At 39.1% G+C, this 24,106-nt stretch overlaps 1 long non-coding RNA gene across 3 annotated transcripts in view; it reads right to left on the bottom strand.

The window, feature by feature from the left end:
* The window catches only part of LOC120792372, an 89,498-nt gene that overhangs the window by 5,797 nt on the left and 59,595 nt on the right, over window positions 1-24,106 (bottom strand). For all 3 annotated transcript variants that reach the window (XR_005707796.1, XR_005707797.1, XR_005707795.1), the window contains exons 2-3: window positions 19,539-19,615; window positions 265-356 (exon numbers count right to left, since the gene is read on the bottom strand). This is a non-coding gene — a long non-coding RNA (uncharacterized LOC120792372). The remainder of the gene's footprint in view (window positions 1-264; window positions 357-19,538; window positions 19,616-24,106) is intronic.

The raw sequence follows: 24,106 nt of genomic DNA, 5'->3' as shown, positions 1-24,106 counted from the left end.
GTCTACTCACTGACTTTTAAACACCACCTGGCATGGCTTCAGTCAGTGTTGCAGGGACTCAGGTGGAAAAATGTCATTTTCTCAAATCCAGTGTACACTTCCTTGGTCACCAAATCTCAGCTAAGGGCAGCTACAGGGATTATTTCAGCTGGCAGGTCCCTTACATGATATAGTTAATGTACTGTATGTGTCAAAGAAAACAGCCAAGCTGGTATGGACACTGGAATGTCAAGAGTCCTTTGAACAACTGAGAGAGGGACTTACCAGTTTTCCTCTACTTGGTTTTGCTGACTTTTCCCCTTCCATTCATTGTCAAAACCGATGCCAGCAGTTTAGGCTTAGGTGCAGTCTTCTATCTGTTGCCAGGAGGCAGAAAACATGTGATAGCATTAGTCAGTAGGAGGTTGAGAAGTGCAGAGAAAAAAGAAAAAAATTACAGTGGCATGAAACTGGACCTCCTTGCACTTAAATGGGCTGTGTCGGAGAAATTTAGAAGGTACCTGTTGGGCTCCAAATTCACTGTAGTAACAAATAAAAAAATCCTGTGTCACCTGAACTCAGCAAAACTAGGCGCTATTGAACAATGCTGGGTTTCCCAACTAGCTCCTTTTGATTTTTAGGTGCAGTACCGCCTTGGTCGATGTAACACTGCAGCTGACACCCTCTCTAAGCAGCCATTAGCAGGGGAGCCACAGTCAATGGGAGAGCAATGAGGAGTTTGATGGATGTGTACCCATCTGCAACATGGTCAAGAGAGGAACAGCTTTAGGGCCAGTTTTAGTTACTGTCGGTCTCAAATGTTGTCAGGTTAGGCAGGCCCGTGTCACAGTAGTTGAGCTGGACACTCTGGTCACTGACTCCCAGGGTAATACACCAACTCTGCCAAGGTACTCTAAAGATGAGTTGCGACAGTTTCAGATCACTGACCCTACACTTAAGTCCTTCAGACACTTTTGGGGCCAGAAAAAAAAGCCCACCAGCAGAGGAGAAGTTTGGCCAAACCTGTTATCTCTCTACTCAGACAGTCGCCCAGAGTTAGGAAGGTTGAGGGACTGCTGTATCGTATCATTGATGATGGGCATTTAGGAGAGTGCCAGCAGCTCATTTTGCCAGCATGTTTAAAGGAAGTACTGCAGAGTCTGTGCCAGCTTAATTTCACCAGGTTACATTTATTTGATACTTACAAACTCCCTCTCTTTCTATTTGTCTCATTCCAGTCCAAACACTTGCACAAACACAAGAACAAGAATACAAAAGCCATACATTTATATTTCAATTGACCTTTTTTGCTGTGCTTGGTCATAAAACATCACATTCTGCCTGTCTGCACTGGTGTCATAAGAGAGATAGAGAAAAAGGTGCATCCAAACAGCTGTTTACAATCTATCCGGCCTGTCGTTTCCATTGGATAAGTCTGTATTGGACTGGCTGGCTTTGTATTTTCCCTGCTATCCAATTTGCTGTGGCTATTGGCGGCCACATCCTCTCTCTATTAATATCCTTATGACACTTCAATTTGTTGTGTTTCCCCCTCTGCTCCCCACCCTTCTTTCCAAACTAGTGTCATACTGGCTGCTGCCTCAATCTGTCCCACCTGCATGCCTACCTACAATCTGGAAAATAATGTCTAGAAAATTAAACACAGAGGAGCACCTGCAGATACGAAAAAAGAAAACACAAATGAAGGATTGTTCATACACAGATTTGTGCAAAAAAAACACATATTACAAATATAATTACATGTAGATCTGTCCATTTCATCCTAGGACACAGCTTCCAGATGAGAGGCAAAAGCTACAACTCTTTTCAGAGTAGAAAATGGTTTGTTAAAATAATCTGGAATACAGCGAATGTACCTATAGAAAACCCACTGAAAATTTGTTTGGAATGGTTCCTTCATACGTTTATGGTCTTCCTTATGCTTTCTATAACACATCTGAAAGTCATATTTCTTAGGAGAAGGAGCCCACTGACAGATTGTTTCAATATTTAATGTCAGGCATCCAGTCTATTTAACTCACAAAGATTTTTTTTTTCTGCATGTGTAGTTACTTATCACCACTTCAATTGCAAATTTAGGTACAAAAGGATGCCTTTTAGAAAATGTTATCTATAGGTTGGTAATATGTTAGTTACTTAAAACAAAACCTGAACTGAACTAAACTAAAAAAAATTATGAATATTAAAATTTTATTAACATGATCTCATAAGTATATTTCTGTAACAGTCAATTATCATAGCACTTGCACAGACTCATACTTGAAAGAAATCAACTGAAACGTTAGTATATAGTTTCAGGTGTACACAAGACTTTATATTGAGATGCTACATTTAATCTCTATTTGTTTGTCCTTTGCAAATACCACAGATGGTTTAGACATGCAGGTATTCTCCCAGAAGACATATGGGGACATTGACCAGAAGAGAGAGATAACTTATCTCTGTTTGTGTTGCATAATTGCAGCATTAATCATCCAATCACACCAGGACATCAGGAAGTGACAAGCCTAGATGCACAACAACAAAATCCTGGTCTTTCGACTATGGGATGTTTAAAATGACTTTTGTCAGGTGGGTGTGCTCATAATTTGGATGGACGTTTAGACTAGAGAACACCTTGCAAAGGGATCACACTAGCTGTGACAACTGTCAACAGATGACGTTCTGACCCATGAGTACTCAGTAGTCATTACTACATTATTGACAGGCAGTGATGTGATACCAACACAAGATGGTCCGTAGTTTTACCTAAAGTCTTAGAGTGTACAGGAATGATTGAAACTGGGATACAGTGATCCGCGACTTGAAATGAGTGTGGGCCGGGGTCGAAAAGTCGAAAAGTGGGGGGCAATGACCATTTCCCTACTTCCAATCCCCCTATTTCCGGCACCCTTGCCCTCGACCCTCATTTTGATCTCAACTGCACACCTGTAAAGTTTCATGACTGTATCTTGCATGATTGCTATCGTTGTGACAAAATCTGTCCACAGACTGACAGAAAGATGGCCAGACATATAAACACCTGCCAAAGTACTCAAAATCACCTCTGTGGTAGTTCCCGCTACAGAAGGTCGACAGGAACACATTTTGCCATGATGACACACACACACACACACACACACACAAAGACTCACAAGGTGAAAACAATACCATCCCCGCTTTCATGGCTGGTAATAAGAAGACAGAGAGGACTAGCAAGATAAACAAGGCTTATTATATATCTGAAAAAAATCTAACTCTGAATATGCAAAAGGGCACCTTTAAGAACAAGTGAACATATACAGCTATAATGTCCTGATTAAATCAAGTTTTCATGATCAGATCTCACAAACCCGATTGAAATGACCGCAGGTCTCAGCTCTGATCTGTATGTAGATCAGCTGATTCCATGGTGATGGAAAGGGTGAACAACTCACTAGAACACATAATCCAGCCTTGTTATGGGAATCTTGCTATGGTCTACCTATCTGTCTCAGTCTATGTTTCCTGGATTTATCAGGACTTATCAGCCTCCCAAATCCATCTATCACTGCTGGTATCTGCACACCATTTTACTATACCGAGATAGGATCTAGTCTTGTCTGTACGTACGTTGAGCATGTGTGTATGCGTATGTGTCTATGTGTGTGTGCGTGTTTTCGTGTTTTATTGCTTCCAACACATTACGACGCCTCCAGTGTCAGACTCATTCTATAAAGGCCCTTATCACTGGGTGGAAATACCAACTCTACAAACCCTACAACCCTGGGATTTAGAGAGAGAAAGACATAGACAAAAGAAAAACAGTGAGAAAGACAGTGAAGGGAAAAAAGCGACAGAGATATAGACAGGATGACAGTGATATAGATGTACAGAAATGGTGGGAAAAAAGAAGTTAAGAATGAGAAATTAAGAGATGAGAAATAAGTAAAAAGGAACATAATTCCTTATGTTGTTGGGAGCTTGCACTTTCTTTTCCATTTTCTCAAATTTTCTATCCCTCCTTTCATTTCCTTCTTTGCTGTTCTCACGGTATTTTTTCGGCTTCCGACATCTCTCCGTGGATATTGAGAGCTCCAGTACATCCTTGGTCATGGATAAGGACATAATACGGAAGCTAAGGGAAGGGATGGACAGCCTCACTGCTTGTGTGTGTGAGAGAGAGACTGACTCAGACAGAGAGGGAAATGGGAAGAGAGAGAGTTCTTGACAATCAACTAGAGTAGAGTGACAAGGGCATACGCACCCAGCTGGACTCACTTTTTTCATCACTTTTCTTTCCCTTCAATTTATGGTAATATTCATTGTCTGTCAATTTATCTTTTTCTCTCTTCCTCAATTTATCAAGCCTTTCTTATCCCATGTGTATCTCCTTCTGTCTATCTTTCCATTTTCTCCCCTTCTTTCCTCCTCTCCATTCTTTATCTCTATTCACCACCCTCTCATTTTTCCCTCTCATCATATCTTCTCCCCACTCTTCCACACCTTCATATCTCCCTGTAGTATTCCTTCTCCCTCCCTAAAGTCTGTCCCCACACTCTGTATCCATTCCCCCCTCCCTTTCTGTTTGCCTGGTCTTTAAGGCATAACGGGCCTCTTGTGTCAGGGCTGGCTTGGCTTGGGCGTTCTGCTACTTGTTTCTAGTCTTCCTTCTCCCGCTGCCTGGGTTTTGTTCCCTCAGCCGCTAATCGGCTTTTCCGGGTTTGGGATCGTCTCTTCCTAACTTTACCCTCTCTCAGGATGCCACAGGATTATCCCTGTCAAAGAGGCTGGACGTCCTGGCTTGACAAGTGTGAGTCTGTCTGCATGTGAGTGATGTTTCTGTGCATGTGTATGCACACGCTTGAGTGTGTTAGCCTGTGCGTGCATCTTTGTTTTTTGTTGGTGGTGGTTTTTTTGTGTACTCCTGATCCTCTGTAATCACTTTGAGACAATCCCATAATACCCCATTGGTTCAAAGGATGGTCTCTGTGTGTGTGAGAGAGAGTGTGTGAGAAAGATGTTTACCCCTTTCACTTATGTGCATCTTACTAAATAAAAGAAATGAAAGCATAACATGTTGCAAAAAACGTAATTTTTGCTACTGAAATTTGCAGTTTGTTCAAAGATTCTTCAATATTCTGTTTGATAATAAATCTTAATGACTCCATACATTGTAATTTCAGTTTGATCTTGTTTTGTTCTACTTTGATGCACAAGCATCCCTCAAACATATACTTCATTAAAGAAAACTAAGATTCCACAGTCGTGCTAGTGGCTTTTGAGGGTCTACTTAGGCACAGCGTTGCTTTGAGCTAATTATTAACATCCACATGCTAACATGCTCACAATCGCAACATTTAGCAGGTGATATTTAGAGGGTTTAATGTTTACCATGTTCACCATCTTAGTTTAATGTGTCAGCATTCTAACATTTACTAACTAGTAGTAAACACAAAATACAATTGAGGCTGGTGAGAATTTTATTAGTTTTGCTGGTATTTGGTCGTAAAAATAATTGGTTGTATTGGACAAACTTTCTGATGATTGTGCTAGATGAAAAGTTAGGGGATCATCAAACTTATCACAATTCATCCTGTAGGGAACTGTTGCCAATTTTCATTGCAATCCATCCAATAGTGGGATGGATTGCCAGGGGATCACCCAAGTCAGTAGGATACAGTATCTGGGAATCATGAATGTTTATATAAAATTTTGTGTTAGTCCATCTAGTAGATTCTAAGATATTTCACTGTGGAAATTTTGACCTGCTAGTGGCTCTACATGAAAATCAGGAAATCAAAGTCTTTTAGATTAATTCTCAACGGCACCATGAACGTGTGTACTGAATTTAGTGACAATCCACGGAATAGTTGTTGAAACAATTCACTTAAAAAGTAAAATCACAACATCAATGTGGCCCAAAATGAAAGGGTTATGGGATCACTAAAGTCAGGAGGCTTCTTCCTCTATGAATGCCTGCACCAAAATTCATGGCAGTTCATCTAAGAGCTGTTTCAGTCTGGACCAAAGTGGTTGAATGACCAACTGACCAACCAACATTGCCATCCATAGAGCATGGGTAAAAATGGTTTCCAACAAATGCATATGCCATCGCTCACATTTAAAAAATCAATTCAGTTTTGCCTGACACTGATGTACTGATGACACCATAATCAAAAAGTAATGCTTAAAGTAAATAGACAAACAGTCAAATTAATCATTGCCGTTTGATCATTGTGCTGATCAACCTCATGGTGATAGAACTCAGAGCAGGAAACGAAACAGAAGGCTTGGCAGCCATTTGGGGACTGGCATTTAGTCTCAGAGTCTACCTCCTTCTTTTGTTCTTCTCTTTCTGCTCATTTCCATCCCTCCATCCCCTCTTTATTTAACTGGCTCTCTGAAAAGGTTCTGCTGTCAGCCTCCACCTGTCCCTGTCACAGTAAACAAAGACAACCAGGAGACACAGCACTCTCTGTTCTCTCCTGTCTCTGCTCTCTTTTCCCCCGTCTTTGTCTCTTACTTCCTTTTATTTTGTCTCCTCTTGATTTTTTCTCCTCTCCACCCTTCTTCCCCTGGCATTACTCCCTTTCTCTTCATCACTCTCTCTCTTTCTTTCTCACTCAGTCCTTTAATTTTTGTTGGTCTTTCATTCTGTCTTGTCTCATTTTCTTACTCTTTTCTTTGCTTCCTTTTGAATTTCTTGGCCCTGTGACAAACATATATCATCACTGTCTATCTCTGTATTTGCATTCATTGGGCCAACTGAATATTTCTATAACTCTGTTTCTGTCCTCTTAAGTTGTGAAATTGACAAAAATTATGATCTCAGTGAGGACAAAATGAGCTTACATGCACATAAGAGTAGATGACAGTGCATACATTCCACCTCAGTGATGCCCTTTTTTACTGGTAAGTCCAGATTTTATATTCCAGCCTGGTTTCCCACGTACAGAGCCTCTGCAGACTGCGAATGTCTGCATTATGCAAATCACTTCCTGTCCGCACAAACAAGCCGGGACCAATCAATGTCAATACCCGTTCCCTCGGCCAATCAATGTCATTCCCTCTCCTACAAAACCAGGCATAATCGAAAGGCACTGTTCCTTGGGCTTTGCATGCTAAATCAGGAGGGCCAAAGTGTCTAAAATCCTCATATCCCACACTGTGACACAAAACTTCAAAAATCATTGGTGATTTTTGAATCAAAAATAGATGAAAGCAAACATGATGACTAAGGGAAGCAGAGATGAAAGAAGAGACACAACAGACAGCATCCAGTTTTGGAACTTTTGTTTGTGACCACTTTAGAAAAAAAATACTAAAAGAAGACAATGGAGGACAATACTTAAGGTCACACTCAGCTCAGGTGGTTGCCTTTTTCCCTTCCCACCTTCATTCCAACCGGCTCCACAATGTTGTCCAAACATGCTTCTTATGCTTCAAAAAAACTGACAAAAGTTGGCAACAAGTGGTAAAGCAATTCCAGGCTTCAAAACTTTCCTTCAAAAAACTATGAGTGAAGTGGCATGTGTTATGTCCAAGTTTACCAGCAATCTTAGCTGACTACTAATTCAGCATGGAAGCTAAAAGTTAGTGCTACAATAAACCTATTGGACCACATTTGCCCGGACAACTTTGGTTGATTTGTTTCCCTCCCAGAGTTCATCCACTCCGGTGGATCCAGCAGTTGGGCGTAATGTCCAACACACCAATTGCTGAAGAAATTTTCAGTGAAGAAAATTCTCTATGACAATTGCTATGGTCTAGCGAAATTATTCAATGTATGTTATTCAAATGTAGGCAGCATCTGCTTGTCTACCGTTCTTTTGCATTGGGAAGAGTCTTATTATTCAAAGAGTCTTTTGATGATTCTTTTAAGAGCCTCTAAGAGTCCTGAATAATTGGAGTGTTATAATCTCAGGTGACTTCCACAGATGGCTGTGACACATCATGATGTGATGTACCTTATATCATAGTGCGCCACAAGCTATACATCATCATGGAAGGTACATTTAATCTAATATAATAAGATAGATGAAAGTGCAAAGAACATTGTCCTTCAATGTCGCACAACAGGTAGATTTGTAGTATAAATACTACATTTACTATCTTTAGTAAATGAAAGGCATGTCCTGTATCGATGTATTAAAGTATTGTTGTCTTTATATTATAGAGAAACATAAAACAATTAAAAAATGAACTGATGCTAAATCATGTTGTTGAAACCTTTCACTGAAAATTACATAGAGTTAATTATTGCAAAGCTGTATAACAGCTATATGATCTTGTTTTCCTCAGGATTAACAAAAGTTCCCAGTTCCCAATAACAATAAACATGCTACAGCCTTTTAAATAGCTCTCACTAGCATTAGCCTACTTTGTTAAAAATACACAGTAAGCTGATCTAAAAAAAAATGGATTGGCCATGGTGGCTGATGTGATATTTTCAGACAGATAAGTAGAGTTTACCGATATTTCCCTCCATTACTGTAATCTTTTCTTCATGTCCTTACATTAGCGTGAATTATCTCATTTCATCTCTTGGGCTACCTCTATTTTCACATTCTGTTGTCAACATGCAGACTAATATTCCACTATTACTCTGAATATGACAAAATTTGGATTCAATACGGGTCATGTAAAAAGCATATTCCATTTGGATATACCGAATTTGGCCTTATTCCGAATTTAGCATTTTCTGATTAAGACATGTGGGATATGCCACTATTATTTGGGTTTTAGGAGCATTCCTTGGATATGTATACAGCGCATTTGGAATATGTGTCTCAACTGGGGTTTTTGTGGCAGTTTACAATACATGGCCTCTTGCCTGTTTACGGTCAGCTCTCTGCGTTATACACAAACAAACCATAGAGAACAGTTGACAATGCCGGGATAGAGATGCATACCCAAAAGGAAAGCCCACATTTCTGAATGGAAGGAGAAAACACACCTACGTTTTAAACATTATGAAAGACTTGGTTATCAACATGTTTTTGGATATGCACAAGTATCGTAACACCAAACTTTGTAATAAGATGGTTGAAGCAATGAAAGAGGGAGGCGTTTTACATTAATCAGTATGCACCGCTGCATGTAAACGGAATATTAGAGGAATATCGATTTTCATTAGCCATCTAAACAGCTTAGTACGAATATCGTCTTTTTTGGAATAGGGCAAAAACTGGAATATTTTGTGCATGTAAACGTAGTGATTGCCTTAACTACTGTCTTTTGTCAGATTGATAATATTGTATGAAAACACTGTCACAGACACTTCTCTCATTGTCATCCTATTAAGCACTTACATTACTGTCATCACCTACCTGTTATCCAGTGTAGACGATGAAATTTTTTTGGCTGGAAACATACCACTAAATGTGTATTCACCCTCAAAGCCCCAGCTTTCTCTTCTCTGTAACCTCATCCCTCTTTCCATATTTTCTTTTATGGTCTTGGTTTCCTTTTATCTCTTAAGTTGTGGAGCGCATGCTGTCTTTGTGGTGTCATTAAAGTCAGTGAAGCTGGTTTTAATTGTTGGTGAATTGGCCTTTTATGACTAATGAAGCCTCTCGTATGGGCTGCTTGTACTATTTAATCAGCCATCATGTACTCTGTACCACCTACACACTCTGCAGTGAGATAATGGGAATGAGGAAGAAAGTGAGCACTGAATTATGGGAGGAGGAAATTGAGTGAGAGAAGAAAAGAGTGAGATCTAGATAGACAGATAGATGGAAGCAACTTGATGTACTTCTGCATACATGAGAAACAGAAAGAGAGAGCTAAGGAGAAAAAGTCCTCCTGGCAGGAGAACTGAAAACAATTTGTACCATCCATGACAAATAGTGCTTTTTTTAAATTTGTGTTTTCTACACTTATTACTGAGGTCGGGCTGCTTGTCTCGAATAGAAATGTAGGTCTGTATCACTTTGTTTCAATTAGACTAAATATGGTAAGCTTCAGACTCTTAAGAATGCTACTGCGTCTCTGTCACCAGGCTATGACAGATGCTCTGGCAGATGCAATGAGTTATAGATATAGAAGAAAATCATTCTATCTTTGTGTAAGTAGTGCACATTTTGCAGTGAATGCACTGTAAAGTGGTATCAATAGCTTTGTAATTGTGATGGTCCTGTAGAGTACGTGTGTGGATGAATCCCCCCTCCCGTTTTACTAATAATTTCCCAAAGGCTTTTTATTTCCCTATGGAAAGGCCTCTGAAGTAGCTTCTGGCCCAAAGGTTACTAAATTTCCACAGAGACCAATAAAGAAGAATTCTTTTTGAGGTAGGGTGGCACAAAACTCCAGGCAGAACACAAACTGCTTTCTTGTGGGGTAAACTCTGCTACATACCAACTCGTATGCCAACTTTTCACATCAAGCGCACAGCTTGTGTTGCGATTTATCCTGTCTATACTTTCCATATTTCCCATCTCTGTCCACTGCATAATAATCAGGAAAATGGAAATGTCGTAAAAATGATTTTACAGTTTCAGTTGATTAAAATTCAAAGCCAGTGGGGTAGATGGTCAACTATATTGCAGTTTAGCATTTTGCAGCTCACAGAAGTTTCTTACTGCAGCTCAGTTCAGTGCATTTTATTGTCCTTGAGGGAATGTTACGTTTGAACAGTAATACAACTTCTGATTTTCTAATCACCATCTAATAAAAAACAGATGTGATTTTTAGAAACTGAATCTCTGAAGTGTAGTATAGCAAGGTAAAACTGCACAGGTAGAGGAACCAAATAGTATCATTTATGCATTTATGTATACTTATGACACTTTATGTTTTTTGTAATTATCTTTCTTTTATGTTTTGGCAGTTGACCTGCCACACTGCTGACTCACTGATGTTATAGGCTGCAACTGTCCCTAAAAATTCACCTAAAAACACATTAGAAGCATATCACAAGGCATGTGATGAGGGCAGCAGAGTGATGCAAGGACCTTGGTTGAAGACCCTGTTAAAACAAATGTCTGCTGAAGTGTCCCTGAGACACTGAATCTGTACCAATTCAAATGTTGTTCAGTAAAAGACCTTTAAAAAATTGTCCCAACAGGAAACAATAAAGTATATTTCAATAAAATGCAATGACACTCTATTGGGCCTGTATGACTGTATTATATTTTATCATCTTTATCTTTTTGTAATGTACTGTAAGATGTCGCAACATGATATATCATTACATAATTCTGGGTTACTGTATAAGTTCAGGTTTTTGGTTTCACAATATAAACACAATGAAATGAACAAAAACTTTTAACTTTGACTTTGACTTTTTATTATGTGGCTTTGAATACTTCAGTGAATGCTATAATAACGTATATCATCGACATAATGCTAAAATAATTCCTGCATATTATTTTATTCCTATAATTTATTGGGGCATTAAAAATGACCCAAACCACAAAACAAATCACAGTAACTAAAAATAAAGGCAATGGACCCGCATGGGACAACATTACTATGCCTTTCGGCTCCCATAGCTTGTTTTATTTTACAGCTGAGTACTCTCTAGAAATGTCCAATGACCAAAAGAAATGGTTGTATTCATTCTGTGTCCACTTTTTCTTTGAATAATGTGCACACCTAAGTACCACAACAATTCTTTAATAACTCAGGGGTACACAAGCACATGTGGTTGTGCCTGTAGATTAATTCTGGAAATTCCAGTATTTGTCTGCCCGCGTCTTATATCATATTTTTGTCCATTATGACTATTGAGAGCCAAAGTCATGATGACACATACAGGCCTCTTTTGCACTAGCTTCTGTAAATCAAGGTAATCTCTAATTCAGCATTTCTTTCATTGGTCTTTGTGGAAAAAATAGGTGTGTTCCTGGAGTTTACTTTCCACATTCTAAGACAAATTGACATCCACTACAGTAGTTAGTATTAGTAGTCGAAACTTTTTTGATTTTAACAAAGTTAAACAGGGATTATTTTGAGCAAACAATGCTAGCTCCTCTGTCCTGCTGTTATTAGAGACAGCTAACTGCGACCCCTCGACTCACCAATGGACTCAGCTCTTTGGTCAAGCCAAGACATGCAACACATGATGGTCTAGGGCTTATGGGAAATGCTGTTTGTTAAAGGCAGCTAAAAAACAGACCAAGGCCGTATTTTTACTTATTTGAGTATTACAACTGTCAATGAGATTTTGAATGAGGTTTTTATACTTTTGACTAAATTCACAGATATGTGTTTGAGATGATTTGTATTGGCCTCAGGTGACTCCAAAGACTAACAACTGTCATTACAACAGCCAGGAGCACTAACAAACCAAGTGACATCAATGGCCTTGATAACAACCCCACAGAGGTTAAATACTTGGGCCTCCCCACCAGTCAGTCTGAACTGAAGAAGCCTCTTGAGTGAGAGGTGAAACGTCTTCAAAATCTAAGACCAAGTCTAGATTGCCTTTGACTCAACTCTTCTTGGAAAATTCTCTGTGTTCATCACAACAAGAGATCCCTTTCACATTACATGTAGTTATTTGATTCATTATAGTGCTGATTTAAGTTTTTTGGAAAGCTGTAACAAGCTTGCACTGCTTGCCCCATTTGAGTCTCTGTTTTCCAGATCTCTACATCAGAGGTTGTGATTAACTGGTTATCAGGACCAAAGTCTTAATGAACAAAAATTTAAGAATAAAACTGAGGGTGACAAATAATGGAATTGTTCTTTAAAAATGTGTGTTTTTGTGAATGTGCATGCACCTTCCCTGCCATGTGTGCGTAATGCTTCAGAGTGCACACTGATGGATTAGCCAATTCTCATGGAAAATCTATAAATTGCCAAGTTAAACTTAAATAAATGGAGCCACTTTGACTGAGGGCTCCGTGAAAACAACCTTGTTTGCCATTACCACCCCTTCCACAAATTATTGTTGCGTTACAGTATGTTATAATGTAAGCACTCAAACACAAAGACACACACCATGACAGGCATGCACAATAGAAAGAGCCATTTGATGGAATAGGGTAATAAAGCAGAGCGAGGTCAAAGGGGAAGTAGAACAATAACTGCAGCTACAGACCAATGTAGTGTGGTGGGATTTATGGCATAGTGCCACACACACATGCACACACACGCACGCAGACAAGATACTTCTATTTTGCATTTGTTTCAAATATAACGCTATTTTTTGCATTGCAAATGATGATATCAGTTTAACGACCTGAGTGAAACATTAAATTGGGGGCAGCTGTGGCTCAGGGGGTAGAGCGGATCGTCCACTAATCTGAAGGTCAGTGGTTCGATTCCTGGCTCCTCCAGTCCGCATGTCAAAGTGTCCTTGGGCAAGATACTGAACCACAAATTGCCCCCAATGTTTCATCGGAGTGTGAGTGATAGAGAAAGCGTTATATGTTCAGAAAGAGCGCTGTGTGAATGTGGCTTATAGTGTAAAGCACTTTGAGAGGTCAATAAGACTAGAAAAGTGCTGTGCAGTCCATTTACATTTAAATCTTTTTAAAATGTACACGAATTTCAGAATATCTTAGTATTTGGTATGTTCCCCTTTTGCTTTAATGACAGCAAGCAATTGAGCTGGCATGGACTCCACAAGTTTGTACAAAACCGGATGACCCATGTTATCCCAGCATGATTTGACAATGTCCTAAAGAGCTTCTTGTGATATCACAAAATGCTTGGTCTTCTCAGTCTTCAAGTCCCCCCATAAATGCTCAGTGGGGTTGGGGTCAAGTGAGGAAAATTCGTATCAGTCAGGACTCCTTGGTCTTCTTTGATCTTCAAGTAGTTCCGGCAAAGATTTGAGGTGTGTTTGGGTCATTATCCTGCTGCGGTGGAATCCTTCTCCACAAAGATGAAAACCAGAGGGTATAGCATATCTCTGAAGAATGGAGTGGTACTTCTCCTTGGTTAGGATGTAGTCAGTTTGGTGCAGGTGCCCAACTCCAGAGCAGGCATAACACCCCCAGACTTGAATACCCCCACCACATTTCGCTGTCGGTTAGATATCATTGTCTCTCCTGTTGATCTCCTTACATACACCCTAAAGTGTTTAGAATTCCATGCACTGCCCCTTTAAAAACCTTTAGTCTACCCATGATTTGATGCTGAGAAAGTCCCTCTTTCCTTAGAAAAGCAATTTGACTTCTGACACTTAGTTCTGATGTCATTTTCCCACTATCACAATGTTAGTGAGCAATTATCTGCTCGAAACTTGAGGCACAGCCTTGTTTATAACAGGTGAACACTGGCTGCAATCCTCTGATGAGTGGATCAATTTAACCTGAGTGTCACCATAACCCATGCTTCAATGGAAGGGCTACAACTCAAGGAAGTCTGACATTCTGTACAGAGGAATTAAGTTGGTCAGTGCCCCAAAGTTGCTTAACTTCAATTGCTATACATACATGTATATATACATACATATACACACATGCATATATACATATACATATACATATACCTATACATACACATATACATACACATACATATACAAATTATACATACATACATACACATACATACACACATACAAATTTATACACATACATATAAAAACATACATACATACACATACATATACAAACATACATACATATTTATACACATACATATACACATACATACTTACATATATATACATATATACATACACACACACATATATACATATATACATACATACATATATATACATATATACATACACACACACATATATACATATATACATATCAACATGTTTTTGGATATGCACAAGGATCGTAACACCAAACTTTTTAATAAGATGGTTGAAGCAATGAAAGAGGGAGGCGTTTCACATTAATCAGTATGCACCGCTTCATGTAAACGGAATATTAGAGGAATATCGATTTTCATCAGCCATCTAAACAGCTTAGTACGAATATCGTCTTTACATACATACATACATATACATATATACATACATACATATACATATATACATATCTACATAAATACATATATACACATATACATACATATTTACACACATACATACATACACACACATACACATATATCTATGTATATCTATCTATCTATATCTCTATATCTATATATATCTCTATCTCTATATATATCTATATCTTTCTCTCTATATATATCCATATCTAATTCTATCCATATCTATATTTATATATCTATATAGATATCGATATATAGATATATATGTACTGTACATACATACATATAATCTATGGCTGACCGTTGTATGTTCACTCTTCATACAGTTGATCTTTAGTTGATCTTTTTCCAGATTTCTTTCTCTCTCTGTCTCTCTGTCTCTCTCTCTCTCTCTCACACACACACACACACACACACACACACACACACGCACACGTACACACACAGCAGGCTCCCATACACAAACCATCGGGCACTCTATCACTGGTCTCTCATCCTAGCAGGTAGTACTATCTCTTTTCTTTCTGTCATGGTATCCCCATCTGTCTCTATATTGCTCTTTTTGCCTCTCTGTCTGGTTCTCAACAGCCCCTACTGAATCCGCTTTCACACCTCCATCCTCTCTCACTCTCTCTCTCTCTCGCCCCTTTCTCTTCTTCTCATTCCCTCCAAGCAGTCATTCCTGTAACCCCTTTCATGGTTTCATCACTCTCTCCCTGCACACATTCATTCTTTCTGACTCTCTACCGTCTGTCCTGGAACCTTTTCATACCTCCATGCCATCATCTCTTTCTCTCTCTCTCTCTTCCTCTCTCTCTGTCATATTCTTTTCTCTGCACCTGACCATGACTCTTCCCCCATGGCTGTGGTTTCCCCTCTCCACCTCTATGACAGCTTCACATTAATCATTTCTACATCCACAGGAAGACTGCCTCCCTCACCTTCCTCCACTCTATCTCTTTCTCTCCCTTTTATTCTGCATGTATCTTTCTCGCTCTCTTTCTCTCTGTTGCACTTTCGCTTTACCCTGTTCTCTCATTCTCTCCTCATACCTTCCTTCCTCTATTTTCCCTCGTTTTATGTACATGCAACAAAAATGGTATCACCTTTCTCCCAATTGTGTTTTCAATTGTGGAATATGATGCCAAAAAGTTTAGCATAGGTGCAACACTGCCTGAATGGGAGTAAATTTGATTTATTCTATGTGAAATATATTATGAGAGAATTCAGCAGGCATCACAACAAACTGCATTGAAAAATCATAAGTGGATGCTTTGGTGGGGGTGTGTTGCTTCAGGTGCATGTGAGACAATGAAATATGATTCTGATAGGCTAGTTTGTGAGAAACATCCATGCGTTTTGCAGTTTTATCAGATGCGAAAAAAGTGCACAGCGATTTACAATACTTTGAGAGAGGATTTTACAAAATTGAAAATGTGTCAGGGGGACAATGTGCATTTACACTGCCAATGCAGTGGGTTACCTGACAACGCTGGATAGCCTTGATGGAAACGTTTAGCCAGGTTTAACTTATTTGCTGGACAACACTGCATTTTTTGACAAAGCTCTATGCATAAACGCCCCCATAGTGTCAATGGTGTGCTCGCATTGAAACAGATGAGAAGGCTAGAATAATGTTGGTGTGAACGTGGCCTTCGTGAGGTAGTGTTTAAATGAACGGGTTTTTGTTTGACACACAACACCACATGTCGTTTGAGGCCCCTGAAATGTCAGGAAAAGTTTTTTTTCTGCATGACTATGCAACAAATTATTCACTACTTTGTATAATACAGTATGTGATCAGTCAACTAGCAAAAGGTAAAAATAAATAGCATTTGCTTATATTTCACTTTTGCACAGGTATTTTTCAGAAATCTCAAAGTAATATCGTATTGGTTCTGGAGGCAAATGTGAAGGAGGAATGATCAAAAATATTAAAAGGAAACAAAGGAAACAGTAAATGACTAAGAAATTTCCCGAAATCAAAAGCTGGCTTGTTACGCATCATTACACTATTGAGACATGACTAAAACAACAGACCATTCATTCATTTCCTTATAGGCGTTTTCGACTGTCTCTTTCACACACTCTTTTGTATTATGGCTCTCTCTTATGCTCTTAAACACTGTCTAATCCCTGATTAGTGGAGGAAGAGGGCGTTTAATGCTCCTCTCCACTTGTCTGCCGCTGAACTGTGTCACACAAAAATGCTTACAACCACACATGCATGCACTGACACACAGACTCACACTACCAGTAAAGGAGATCTATGCTCTCACACACACACACCGACACACACACACACACACACACACACACACACACACACACACACACACACACACACACGCACCTGCTCTGCTTCTCCTGCAATGCCACTCACACATGTCGCTCTCTTTTTCTGGCGAAAGAGGTACTTGAAAAGGATTTAATAGGATCCAAACACTCAGATGACAATGTGTTTACCCAAGAGAGAGACTGCACATTAAAAGAGAACACATCCATACACAACTGTACTAATTCTGCCAGGACCACTTTTGTCAAAGTTAAAATACACCATAAACAAGCAGCGTAATTATGTTAAGTAGAATTACTATAATGTGGAAACTCCCTGCACATTCATGTTAGCACAAAAGGGATCAGAGGGCAGGAAGAGAAGCAACCGACAGGGGTACTATCCAAGGCTTCAATTTGGCTGGCAATCACTCCCATGGAGTACTGGCACTTTCAGTTTTTGGCCACCCACATATTCAAGCCTCTTACCAAATACTGCCACTCCCTAATGAATTTAAATATGCATTTTATCAGCAAATCACTCCTCTCTCTGACCAATCAAGTCTGGACAGACGGTAGAAAATGTGCTGTTTGATCTCACATTTTATGAGAGATAAAATAGGCGTTTCAACTCAGTGGATGGAAAAGAGCTGGATTTTGCTCTGATCACCAAAACACTATTGGTAAATGGGCTACCATCAGTGGAGACAGTAGACAGTGCCAGTCAGACCCACTTGTTTTCACCGACAGGTCTGATCATTCAGGAAAAAAATGGAAGACGAGCCCACCTTAAATTGCTCTACTCAGCTTTTGGGCTGTCCTCAATCTTTATTGCTGAAATGTTTTATTTGTTATAGGTGGGTTTTCCAGCCTTCTAAGTGGTTATTTTTCTTTTTTTCCATTCTAATTCAATTCGTACAGTTTTTGTTTTTTTCTTATTAGTGAGGGGTATCCATCAAATCATAGAGATGTTGAGAGTATAATTTGTGTCTATGTCAGTTCTGTGTTATATACTCTATTACCTAACATTTTTTCCTTATGCAATACAACAGTAGAGCAATAGCATTGATGAAATAAAGGGCACTCCATGGTGTTAGCTTTAGGAATTGCAATTTAAGCACTGATGCAAAGGTGGCCGCATGATTAATTATAACATTTAAAAAGAGTATCTGATTTGACATAGAGCAAGCAGCTGCCGAGTTCTAGAGGGGGAAAATCATAAGATAGATTTGATCATCTTATCTTTCTTTATATCAAAGCGGAAACAAAGTGTGATAAAAAAAAAAAAGTCCAAAGAAGTGATTGCCAATTAGAATGATCACAGGAAAAAAAAAAAACAGGATTTTTTTCCCCCCTCCTATCACCTTCTTTGACATCTTCCATCACATAATCAGTGACGGTGGCATAAAGGAGCACAGAGCACTCTTCCGTGCACAACTGTCAACATGGTAAAGTGAAAAAGAAATAATGTTTTACTTTATGACAGTGCACCTGTAACCATTTGACCATAACCCGAGCATTACACAAGTTAATCGCACCGTTGGGTATGACATCACTGAAAGCCAAAAAAAAACAAACCAAAAAAAAAACAAACTTTTTATATACAGAAAAAATTGATATGGAGCTATAAATTTGGTACCTGGCACCTTACAGATAATCTATGTATGTCAAAGAAGTGGTGAAAGATGGCAAGCTATGACTGGTAAGGGTCCAACATACAGTATGATTTGCCATGTCTCTCAGCCAAGTTGGCATTTATACTTTTGAACCTACAACTAACCCGCCAAAAAAAAACCCCATCAAGTTCAGAGAGCAAAGTAAAACATTACTTGAAATGTAACTAGATGAGCAATGATATTTTTCATGTCCCATACTGAATAAAGTAATTACTTTGGGCTCCAATCAACGGAAGTGGTAGAACACTGGAGAGCTGGCAGATTGCTATCTATTTGACAGAGACAAGTCAACAACACCTCTATCTTCACTCACATTTCCCCTGATGCCACAACACTTTATCTCTTCATTACTAACTGATAGTAGATGGGGGCATGATAGTTAATTGCATCTCTGGAATATGTGTTTCCCTGTGTGAGTGTGTGTATGTGTGTGTTTTGTTTATGGGTCATCATTCGTAGTAGTTTTGGCATGTAGCCATGTACTACTGTATATGTGTTTACATGTACATGTTTTAGGCTGGGTTGTGCATTCAATGCATATCAGAGGTTTTTCTTTGTATTTAGGTTCAAACCCTCCAGGGCTACCTGTAAAGATGGAGTCAAAGTCTCTCCACTGTCTCCTCCCCTTTCTTTCCATTTATCTGCCCCCCCCCGGTATATCTTTTCCACACCTTTCCCCTCCCATCCAGTCCCTTCCGTCACTGCTATCGTCACCTGCGGGTGTCGGTGTCCCACGATGCATTGCAATTCGCCTGCTCCCCTGGCTGGTGGTGGAACTGCAGTGACATCTACTGAGAGAGGAGAGGAGAAGAGAGGAGAGGAGAGGAGAGAGGGTGAAGGAGAATGAAGGAAAAAAGAAGGAGAAGATGACTCACTACAGTGTAGGGAATGCAATAAAGGATGGCAGGAAGAAGGGGAATGCAAGAAACAAGTCACACCTTGAACATGTATTATTATGTGTTCAGCTCAGTTCTTTAATATCAGCACAAATGAAACTTCCTTTTATAAACAAAGGACAGGATTCCACCCACTGCAGTAGACGTTTCCCTGCTTTCCTCCCCTTTTTCTCTGAGCCTAGTATTGTGTGCAGATAATTGCTTCTCTTTAGTAACAACAACTCTAAAATGATTTTTATTCTAGTCAGCAGGGTTTGATACAGGCTGTCTGTGTGTTTGTAATTATTGTCTTAGCCACTGGCTGTCAAACCCCATTACGTGAGGTCAAGCTCAAATGACTATCCTGAGATGATGACAATAACTTGACGACAGACACACATCCTTTCGTCAATCATGCACTTACACAAGCTTGCACGGACACGTTTATGCATGGATACACACAGACTGACCGAGCTTAAGAAAACCACACAGACACACGAACATGTACTCATGAATGCACATTAACACAAACGAACACACAGCAGGAAATTTAGCCTTTGACAGGCATCTATACTATGAATAATTCAGGAGCTAGTTTACATAAAGCATCCATTCGGTCATACAAGCATTAGAAGTACAGTTGTATGTGCGGGGAGAAATCATCATGTTATGATAATAAAGCTGGGATGCTATGCATATTCAGATACGACTTGTGGGGAATCTAGTGCAATTCTCATTCCTTTTCTGCAAATTATATCCCATTTCATAGGTATTATGCAATTGAAGACACTTAAAACATTTTTTTTTTCTGGGCTACTCGTCTTACACAAATGTGTTGTGTGAGAGTTTTAACTCTTAGTCAAACCCAGTAGGTATAAAAGATTGATAGTAAAATATGATATAAACTACAAACATATTTTGATTTGACGTGCGGATAGACAAAATAATGATGCCATGGAAAAGCCCTTCAAAAATTGCAGTAGCAAACAGTCTAACAATAGTAGATCATATTAAATTGAATGCAAATTACCAGCAATTGTTTGCTATAAAAAAGTCTGGCAATTAGAACCTTGATATGAAACTTTTTAAAAGCAATATAAGACGCTTAAAATAGCCTGAATGATCTAAATCATCTGTGCACAAACTGCAGGTTCACTGGCAGAGACACAAAAGTAAAGGTATTTTAAGGATAATAGCAGTTTATTACAACTTGGTTCTTATTTTCCAATCCTAAACCGTTTTCTAGAAATTCCGTTTATACACAACTGTGTGTTGTGTGTTTTGCCAAATACAATTTGCCAAATTATAATTGCTGCCAGGATTATGCTCAGCAGGAATATTTTTTGAGTGAGGGAAGTGCTACATTTTTGGACCAAGATCAAGTTGTATGGACGTGGTTGGGATGGATCCCAGAAAGTATGATACGCAGGAGTTTGACACTGGAGGCCAGGGTTCGCGACCTATGTGTGGTTAGTTCACACAACAAAAGCACCTTGGTTAAGGAAAGATCGTGATTTTGATTAAATGGCAATAAAGTAAACATGTCCTGTGTCATGCCATCTATATTTTATCTAGACCATAACTGTAAAAACCATAAAAATGAATATAAATCAGTTTTGATATTTCAGGAAAACAAATAAAATATGTTGTCAGTGATATGTTCCTGTTGAACATTTTGAGACTTGACAGACATTTGATCATTATGTTGAATACAATCCTGGTGTCATGATATTTTTCATTAAACTTACTTGCAGTTGCAAATTAGTAGTAACTTAATGTAATTTTTAAGAGACGGGTTTGTATTGGCATATCTTTCTGGTCTTTAATCAAGATCTGGGAAACCAACAACATCTCTGGAGGTTAAACTGACAATGAGCAAACATGAAATGTTGGCAATCATCCCTCATTGCACAGGAAAACTGTGTGCGGAAAACTACTGCAAGTGCTTAGCTGTGCAAAGTTGAAGCAAAGCTGACGTTTTTTTAACTTGTATGATCAACTGACTGCTTGTGTTTCTTGTCCTGTTAGACTTATTTTTGGCAGCGTTGCTGTGTTCCCAGATCACACAAAATAAACCCGGTAAGTATAATCTTCTAATTACAAAATAAGAATAAAACTAACCTTTATTCAACCATAATTTTAACCTAGAACATGTTTGATCTATGCAACACCTCCATTTATCCTCACATTCACCTGAAGACGTGGATTCATACACATCTTTACATGCATACTAAGTGCATCTTTCAGCACATACAGTACTGTGTGTATGAGATCACGGCAGGCAATGCAGTCATCAATCTGATTTATATATTATTAACTATTTCTATCCTGAGGGGCCTGTTCATTTTACAAAGTGCCCATGGTGGATGTAGCCCTGTCTATCAGAGGCCAATGACACAGGGACACATGTCAAATAAAACTATATTACCGCTGATTGATTGACAGGGATATGTGACTCGGAGCAGAGATGGACAGTCATGTCAGAGCTGGAATATGTGGAAGGCAAGAGAGATGGCATAGAGAGCAACATGTCTGTTTTGCAGAAAGAAAAAGTTGGCAAAACCAGGGTAAACACAAACAATGACAGTTGTAAAAGGAGATAAAAAGAATTAAAAATGAATGCTGACAGAAAACACTGGGGGAAAAGGCTGGAGAAGAGGAACGAGAAGAGAGAAATGACAAAACAGATGCATGAGATAAAACGACTTTGACAGGAGAGAGTATGAGACCGAGTGAGAAAGATGAAGGTGTTGGAGAAGTCCGCCACTCTCTGAGATAACAGAGGAGGATAGTTCACACAGCGGACAGTGGCTATAGGACTAGAATAACCCTTAGCGTCCCCGTCTTCTTGAAATAAACTACACGCACACACAGACTCACACACACGAGCACACCCTGAGACTTGATCAACCTCGCCCTGCACACAGCAGCTTGTGTCTCCTAAGAGAGTTTAAGGACAAGAGCGAGAGACACAGTAAGAGGTAATAGATTCACTCCCTCACACATACACAACAATTTTCTCACAAGCCAAGGTTGATAGGCTTTTTGCCACTAATCTTGTTTGTTAACGTATTCATTTTTATTTAATACTCACTATTCTTTAAAATAAGACCATGGTCCAGTGGTATTTGCAGCAAACTGGGTGTGTGTTTTAACTTGCCTGCGAGTAGCTGCAGAATAAATATAAATGATTGACAGCTTATTTGAATCATCTTGATGTGACTTATGTAAAGTCAAGAAATCAAGTGCTCTCAGCAGCTTAAAAGAAAACAATCAGAATTACTGTATACACCAGTTGCACTAGAAAAAAGGCCAGTATGTTTTGGGATGGACAAAGCAGACAGAACCACCATCCCCTAGCATGTGTGGATGTATCACTGGAGCATAGGCACATGCCTTATGTGAATTTCGACATATAAGACTTACCTTATTATTCACATTTTTATTCCGGTGGTCTGGGGGAAAAATAGTTCCCATGAGGGTAAAAGAAAGAATACAGTACATTATTAACATTTGCTTTGTTTTGTTTCCAGTAGTGTAAAAACCGAAATGTAGTCTGCTGACAGACTCATTCATATCAAAGGCTTACCTAGTTCATTCTTGGCTTTTATGACCCCATTTACCCTACACATTGATTTTCTTTTTCCCAAGAGGAGGTCATTCCTGGATTTATTCACTGCACCTTCAAAAAATTTGTACTTTAAATGCCTTAAGAGGTCATATGCATAAAAAGATAATGTATTATCCCTATAGCATGTAAATTTTATTAATTCACCAAGTCTTGCCCCTTGCAGTGATTGAGGTGTTTACTCCAGTGCATGTGTTTAATAAATCAGCAGAAGGAGAGCACCTGCTTAGTGTCCCATTCTTCCTTATTATGCTTGGCAGGGTGATGGAGCACATAGTGATAGATCAATATTCACCCTCAAACACACAGACACACACACACACACACACACACAAGCTCAAAAATGTGGACACCACACCACCCACACATGGAAAAAAATGCATATAAACATTAATAAACAAGCACACATAAACAGACAAATACATTTGCATGAGGGGTTGTGCCTATTAGCCCATTTTCTTGGTATATGAGTTGATTAGCATCCTATTAACAACAGTTTTCCTGCCCTGCCCACCCCGTCTTTATGCCATAGGTGCTATGGGAAGATGAAGCATTGTTATCAGGGGCCATGAATCATCCTCTTCGTCAAATTAAACATGCTACATCATGAACACATTCCGGCAAACCTGCAGTTCAAGATGGTGTGTTCACAGCAATATGTGTGAATGTGTGTATGTGTGTGTGTTTGACTGAGTGCCTAGTGTCCCAGTTAAGTGTAATAAAGCACAGGGCTAAAATAATGTGATGAGTTTAACGAGCAGACCATCCATGCATTCAAT

This window comes from Xiphias gladius, chromosome 7 (genome assembly GCF_016859285.1).
Source record: "Xiphias gladius isolate SHS-SW01 ecotype Sanya breed wild chromosome 7, ASM1685928v1, whole genome shotgun sequence".
In the NCBI taxonomy this organism is placed as follows: Eukaryota; Metazoa; Chordata; class Actinopteri; order Istiophoriformes; family Xiphiidae; genus Xiphias; species Xiphias gladius.
This window is presented reverse-complemented; position numbering and strand designations above follow the sequence as displayed.